The sequence below is a fragment of the Dama dama genome, chromosome 11, assembly GCF_033118175.1.
Source record: "Dama dama isolate Ldn47 chromosome 11, ASM3311817v1, whole genome shotgun sequence".
In the NCBI taxonomy this organism is placed as follows: Eukaryota; Metazoa; Chordata; class Mammalia; order Artiodactyla; family Cervidae; genus Dama; species Dama dama.
In genome coordinates this window covers 37,104,787-37,110,738 of record NC_083691.1, presented here as the reverse complement: position 1 = coordinate 37,110,738, position 5,952 = coordinate 37,104,787, and positions in this window count along the sequence as shown.

Sequence of the window (5,952 nt, the reverse complement as noted above, 5' to 3'; positions counted from 1 at the left end):
TGGCAATCCCCACCAGAAGCCTTGAATATCATGTACCCTTTGACTCAACAATTCCTCTTCAAATAATTTATCTCAAGGAAACAATGATGGGTGTGTTCAAGGTTGCTACAATAGCAGAAACTTGGAAAACACCCTAACTGTCCAACAATAGGAGCGTTAAGGTCTTCTTTGTGTAAAAATTGAAATAAATAACGTGCATAGCAGAGTGTCCTAGTTAGGTCCAGCCTGGGCATAGAGTCTGGGCCATTTGTGGGGCTGGAAGGCTGATAACTCCTCTGGAATTCATTTCCCTGAGCTGACAGGTGAAGGCAGGAAGAAGAAGAAATTTGAGGAACACAAGATTAGGAAAAGGCAGACAATGGGACTTTGAAAATACATGGAAAAAGAGGTTTGAGATAGAAGCAGAAAAGCTGTTTTCATGAGGGACTTTTTAGACTAAATTGGCACGTGGGATTAACAATATAGGTAAGCGTAGTGGTGAAAACTTTCCTGGAGAAAAGTAAAGCAGATAAGAGTACAGGGAGTGTGGGTGAGGGGGGTACTTTGCAAGTTTATTTAGCGTAGTCAGGAACGGCTGCTTGCTCAGTTGTGTCCGACTCTTTGCAACCCCATGGGCTGTAGCCCATCAGGCTCTTCTATCCATGGGATTTCCAGGCAAGACTACCGAGTGGGTTGCCATTTTCTTTTCCATGAGGGTAGTCAGGGAAGACCCCTCTAATGGATTGACACTTGTCAGAGACCTGAAGGAAAGGTGAGAAATAAAAAAGGAGTCTAGGCAGAAGGGACAGCAAGTACAAAGGTCCTGAGGCATCAACACACTTCTGTGTTGGAGGAACAGCAAAGGGGACTTGGGGCTGGAATGCAGTGAACAAAGAGGGGAGTGAGAGATGATGAGTCAGTGAAGCAGCCAGGTCAGGTTATGTAGGCCTTTATAGCCACTCTAAGGATTTGCCTTTTACTTTGAATGAGTCAGGGAGCCATAATGGGATTTTTGAGTAGAGAAGGGACATGACCTGAGTTATGCTTTTAAAGGATCACTCTGCAGAGTGCAATGTAGACAACAGACTTTGGGGTCGGGCATGGGGGCAGGAAATAGAAACTGGAGATAGTTGGAAGTCTACAGCAATAACACAGGCAGAAGGCAGTAACTTGGACCAGGATGATGGCAGAGAAAATGGTAAAAAGTGTTCATATCCTAGATATATTTTGAAGATAAACTGGCAGGAGTTGCTAATGGATGGGGTGAGATGTTGGTTTATGTGTGTTCGTGTGTGAGTGTGTGTGTACATGGGAACCCCACTTCATCCCAAATGAATCAGACTGTCTGCATGCAGATAGTTCATGATATTTCGTAAAAGCTTCCCAAGAAGATGCTAACCAAGGTTGAAAACCACAGCTCTACATTGGTCATAGGTTATAGGAGACTCTCTTCTTTAATCTTTGTTTTATTTTCTATAATAAAAGTTATCATCAGTAGGAAAGACATTTTAAACAAAACATCTCTCCTCCCCCGCTCTGGGATATAAAATATGGGTAAGATAACAATCACAGGGCTTTATTTTAATATCTCCCATTGCCAAATTCCTACCATCCTTCCATGGCTAGCAGAAATGCTACCTCCTCTCTGGAGTCCCTTAGCTCCCCCAAGGCCCTGCGATGGCTTATTTTTGCTTATTCATTTTTGTAGTGTAGTTCTCCAGATTTTGTGTGTGGAGCCTGCATTTTGACTGGAGGGAGTGGTCCTGTAAACCCAGTCTGGAAACTGTCAAAGCAGGCCTTGGAGGGTTCTATTTGTCTGGAGGCCACAGTTCAGCTGGATGAAGTGGTGGAGAGAAGACCCGGAATGTCAGCCAGGGGGACACAGGCAGGCTAGAGGCTGGCCCTGGATCTGGGATAGGCCGTGGCCTCCCCTGAGGCACTGGGCTCCTGGTTCATCTGTCCTGAAGCCCCAACTCTGGGGAGGCAGGGAGTGAACTATTTGTATAAGCCATGGCCCAGGAATGTATCCCAAGTTCTTTGGCAGCAGGCTTCTGATTTGGAGGTCTAATAAAAAGTTACAAAGAAAAATGCAGAAAGCTTCTTTCCCTCTTACACCTCTGCTCCACACACACTGTTTAGTATCCTGCTTTATAAGCTTTCAAGTCAAATTATGACTAGTTTCCCATGTCATTATACATTCTTCAAAAATATAATTTTGATGATCACATATATTATTCTCATTACCTAACCATCCTTTAATCACTCCCCCATTGTTAAAGTGTAGGGTATTTCTAGCTTTTTCTTTGTATTAAATACCATATATCTGATCTAAAAGGAAGAATTAGAATGCAATCCCCAAATTTTGAGACTACAAAATTTTTCCAAGAGGAAAAGTTCTTTTTTCAAAGATTTCCTTACTTTAAAAAAAAAAAAAAATCTTTGGAAGGGCAATCACTCTCACCATCATCTGAGTTATATTTGTCTTTACTATTACTATTTAGATGTGTATATAGCTCCACAGTTCATAAACCTCTTTTCCCCACGTCATCTAATGGACACAACAACACTATGAAACAGGCTGTTATTCCCATTTTACATTTGGAGAAATGAGGCTCAGAAAGGCTACATGACATGTTCAATACAACAATTATTGAGTGTCAGAACTTAGACTTGGGCCCAGGTCTTGGGACTCCTAAAACCACATCCTCTATGATGTGCAAAGTATTAGGCTAGGGTGTCCTGGGGGAGGAGATGGACAGACAGCAGTAGAAGGACAAGTATGGAACAACTCTACAAAGCAGTGTGGTGAATGCCACTGGAGACAAACAGATAAAGTAACACCAACATGGACCTTGCAAAGACAAAGCAGTTCCTCTCACTGGGGGACACTATAGAGGTTTTTGGAGAAAAATGACTGAAAGTCAGGTCTTTGAAGAGGAGTAAGATCTGGACATTTAGAGTAAGAAGGAGGACTTTCCAGAGGCGCAGCGAGGGCGAAAAGAAAGTGTGGCTGATTGCATAGAGAAAGGAGCAGCAGAGAGAGAGGTAGGTGGGGTGGGGCTGAGAGGAATGGAATGGTAATTGTAGCCTCACAGAGGTTAGAGCCAGAGGGCCTTGGAGCTCATCTGCCGAGGAAACCAGAGACGGGAAGGAATTTGCTGAAGGCAGTAGGAGGGGAGGAAAGGGCAGGTTCTTGGTTCTACCCTAGCCTCTGGTCACCCAAGCCAGTGCTTCTTCCCTGCAATAAACTTGATTGATCTCCTGAATCTAAGGAGCCATTTCCATGGCACAGTCTTTGCGATGGATCTAGGACCTGCAGCAAAATGAGAGATCAGCACCAGACCTTGGGAGGAGAAAGCCAGGAGGCTACTGCAGTGGCCTGGCAAGGTGACAGAGGAGGTCTGAAGGAGGAGGAGTCAGAGGAACAAAGAGGAGGGAACTGAGAGATAAATATTGCAAAGGTCACACAGCCAGGACCTGATCAGATAAGGGAGGGAATGGAGAAGGGACTAGATCTCAGTTTCCAGCCCCTCAGAGAAGGCAGCTTGATGGTGTGAGAGGGGTGGGGGTGGGGAGAAGTCAGTGAGGAGCCAGAGAAACCAGGTAGACTTCCAAAAAATCCTGCAGCATTGCAGAGCAGTCTGCACCTCTGGCTACTGTTTGTGAAAGATACATACGTCGCTATAATTGTTCTGGAAAAATACACAAAAAAGTGGTATCACTCAGGGCCTTGGGAGAAAAATGGGTGGTTAGCAGACAGGGGTCTGTCTGTGGTCTCTCCCTTTCAGATATACCTCTTTGGATGATGAGCCACGGGCATGTAATATCTAAGAGCAAAATAATTAGAAAAAGGTTTTCAAGTTGTATAGAAAATGGAAGGAAAGAAGTAAGAAAAGAACACAAAGGAGTAACGGTTCTTTTTTCCTTCAGAAGGGGAGACTTGAGCACCTTGAAAATGTGAGGGGGAGGGGATAGTGAACCGTGGCCCGGGAGTGGGAGGAGAGGGCTCCGAGGCCCCCGAGGAAGTCGGGTTGCCAGGGAGGAGGAAGACGTTTAGGAAGAGCAGGGTGGGGAGGAGGAAAATGGGGGGAGTGTGGCCCGCGGATTCCGCTCAGAAAGCGGGCGTGACACCGACAGCCGGCGGGCCGGCAACACGCTCGTGGACCTGGGGAGAACGACCTCTCAGACCTCCCTGGTGAAAAGCGGAATTGCTCCTGCTCTCGGGGCCTGACATTCAAGGCAGCACCGTTTACGGTGGCAAAACGACAGAACTGTTAAGTAACCCGGCATGGCAGGAGGTCCCTTCATGCCGTGGATTAATATTAAGTGAATCCCAACTGGGATTTGGGGTTCCCATGAGAAACAGAAAAGATGCAGAGCGGTGTACATTATATGATGCCATTTTGGAAAACAAAAGGAAGTGCCGTGTGTGTAAAACAAAAGGAGTACTGTGTGTGTGAGAGAGAGAGCGAGCGAGAGCGAGATTTTACGTGGTCATGGGGAAAATCACGGACGTATACAGGTTAAAACTGGGATAGTGGAAGATGAGGAAGGCAGAGGGGGCACTCCTTCCTACTCACAGTAAAAAGGAGCAAGTGCTAAACAAAAGCAGGAGCCACCCAGTACCCGAGATCCGCGGTAAAGTCCCTGAGGCCAAGAAGCCCGGGGCGCAGGCCGAGGCGCACCAGAGCGGAGGGAAGGCCCGGCAGCTTTGTTTCCAATTCTTGGGCTTGGGAAAGGGCTTCCTCCCGGCTCTTTGTTAAGGAGGGCCGGGAGAGGGCAGGGCGCGTGCGCCGCCGGCCCCTGCGGAAGGGCAGGGGAGGGTGCGCGGGCGGCGGCCGGGCCCTGCCTCGCCTTGTCGCGCCGCCGGGCGGCCGGGCCCTGCGCCCGGGCTGGCGTGCCCCCGCGGTCGCCGCTCCTCTGCTCGGCCCCGCGCCTCCCGCCGCAGGGCCGCCGCCGCCTCCCGTCCGGACAAAGATGCCTGCCTCGGGCGCGGAGCCCTGCCGCCCGCTCTCGGGCCGCCCAGCAGCCCTTTGTTCCGCACCCCCTTTTTCTTTTTTATCGCCCCTTGCTCCGCCCCCACCTCCCTCAGTTCCTGGTAACCTCTCATCTACTTTCTCCATCTTTACAAATTTGCCCGTTCTAGATATCTCCTGTCAGGAATCGCACAATATTTGGCCTTTTGCGTCAGGTTTATTTTGCTTTGCATAACGTTTTGAAGATTCACTCATGTTGTGTATGAGGACTTCATTTTTTTTTTTTTTTTTTTGCAACCTAAAATTTACCATTTTAATGCATATTTTTAAAATTAATAAAAGGAAGGAAAACATTAAGAAAATACACAAAATCCTAGAGATTTCAATTTAACATTTATTAAAAGGCTTGCTTTCCTCCATCTGAGGACACAGCAAGAAGATGGTTTACCATCTGCGAGACAGGAAGAGGTTGTCACTAGACACTGAATCTGCTAGCACCTTGCTCTTGGAATTCTCAGTCTCCAAAACTGTGAGAAATAAATGTTCGTTGTTTACACCATCAAAAAAAGAGAGGCCAACAGCGTGCAGCTGGAAAATAATCAAGGGACCGCAAAGACTACACCCAAGTGAAGGATGGGAGTGGAGGAAAGCAGTTAGAACTGTCTTGTCAATAAAAATGTAAAGTGACTCATATTTAATTTTTTTTAAAAAAGGAAAACAAAAAAAGTAAAATAAAATAGTGAATTCTCTGACAGTCCAGTGGTTAGGACTCTGTACTCTCACTGTCTAGGGTGCTGGGGGGAACTAAGATCCTGCAAGACAAGTGGGGTGGCCAAGAAAATAAATAAAGTTTTCTAGTAACCACATTAACAAAAATTTCAAAGCAGTAAAGCATTTTACTTAGTCCAATGTAGTAAATATATTATTTCAACATATAATCAATTTTTTAAAAAATGAGATATATATCATTCTTTCATCCTTGGGCTTCAAGATTGGG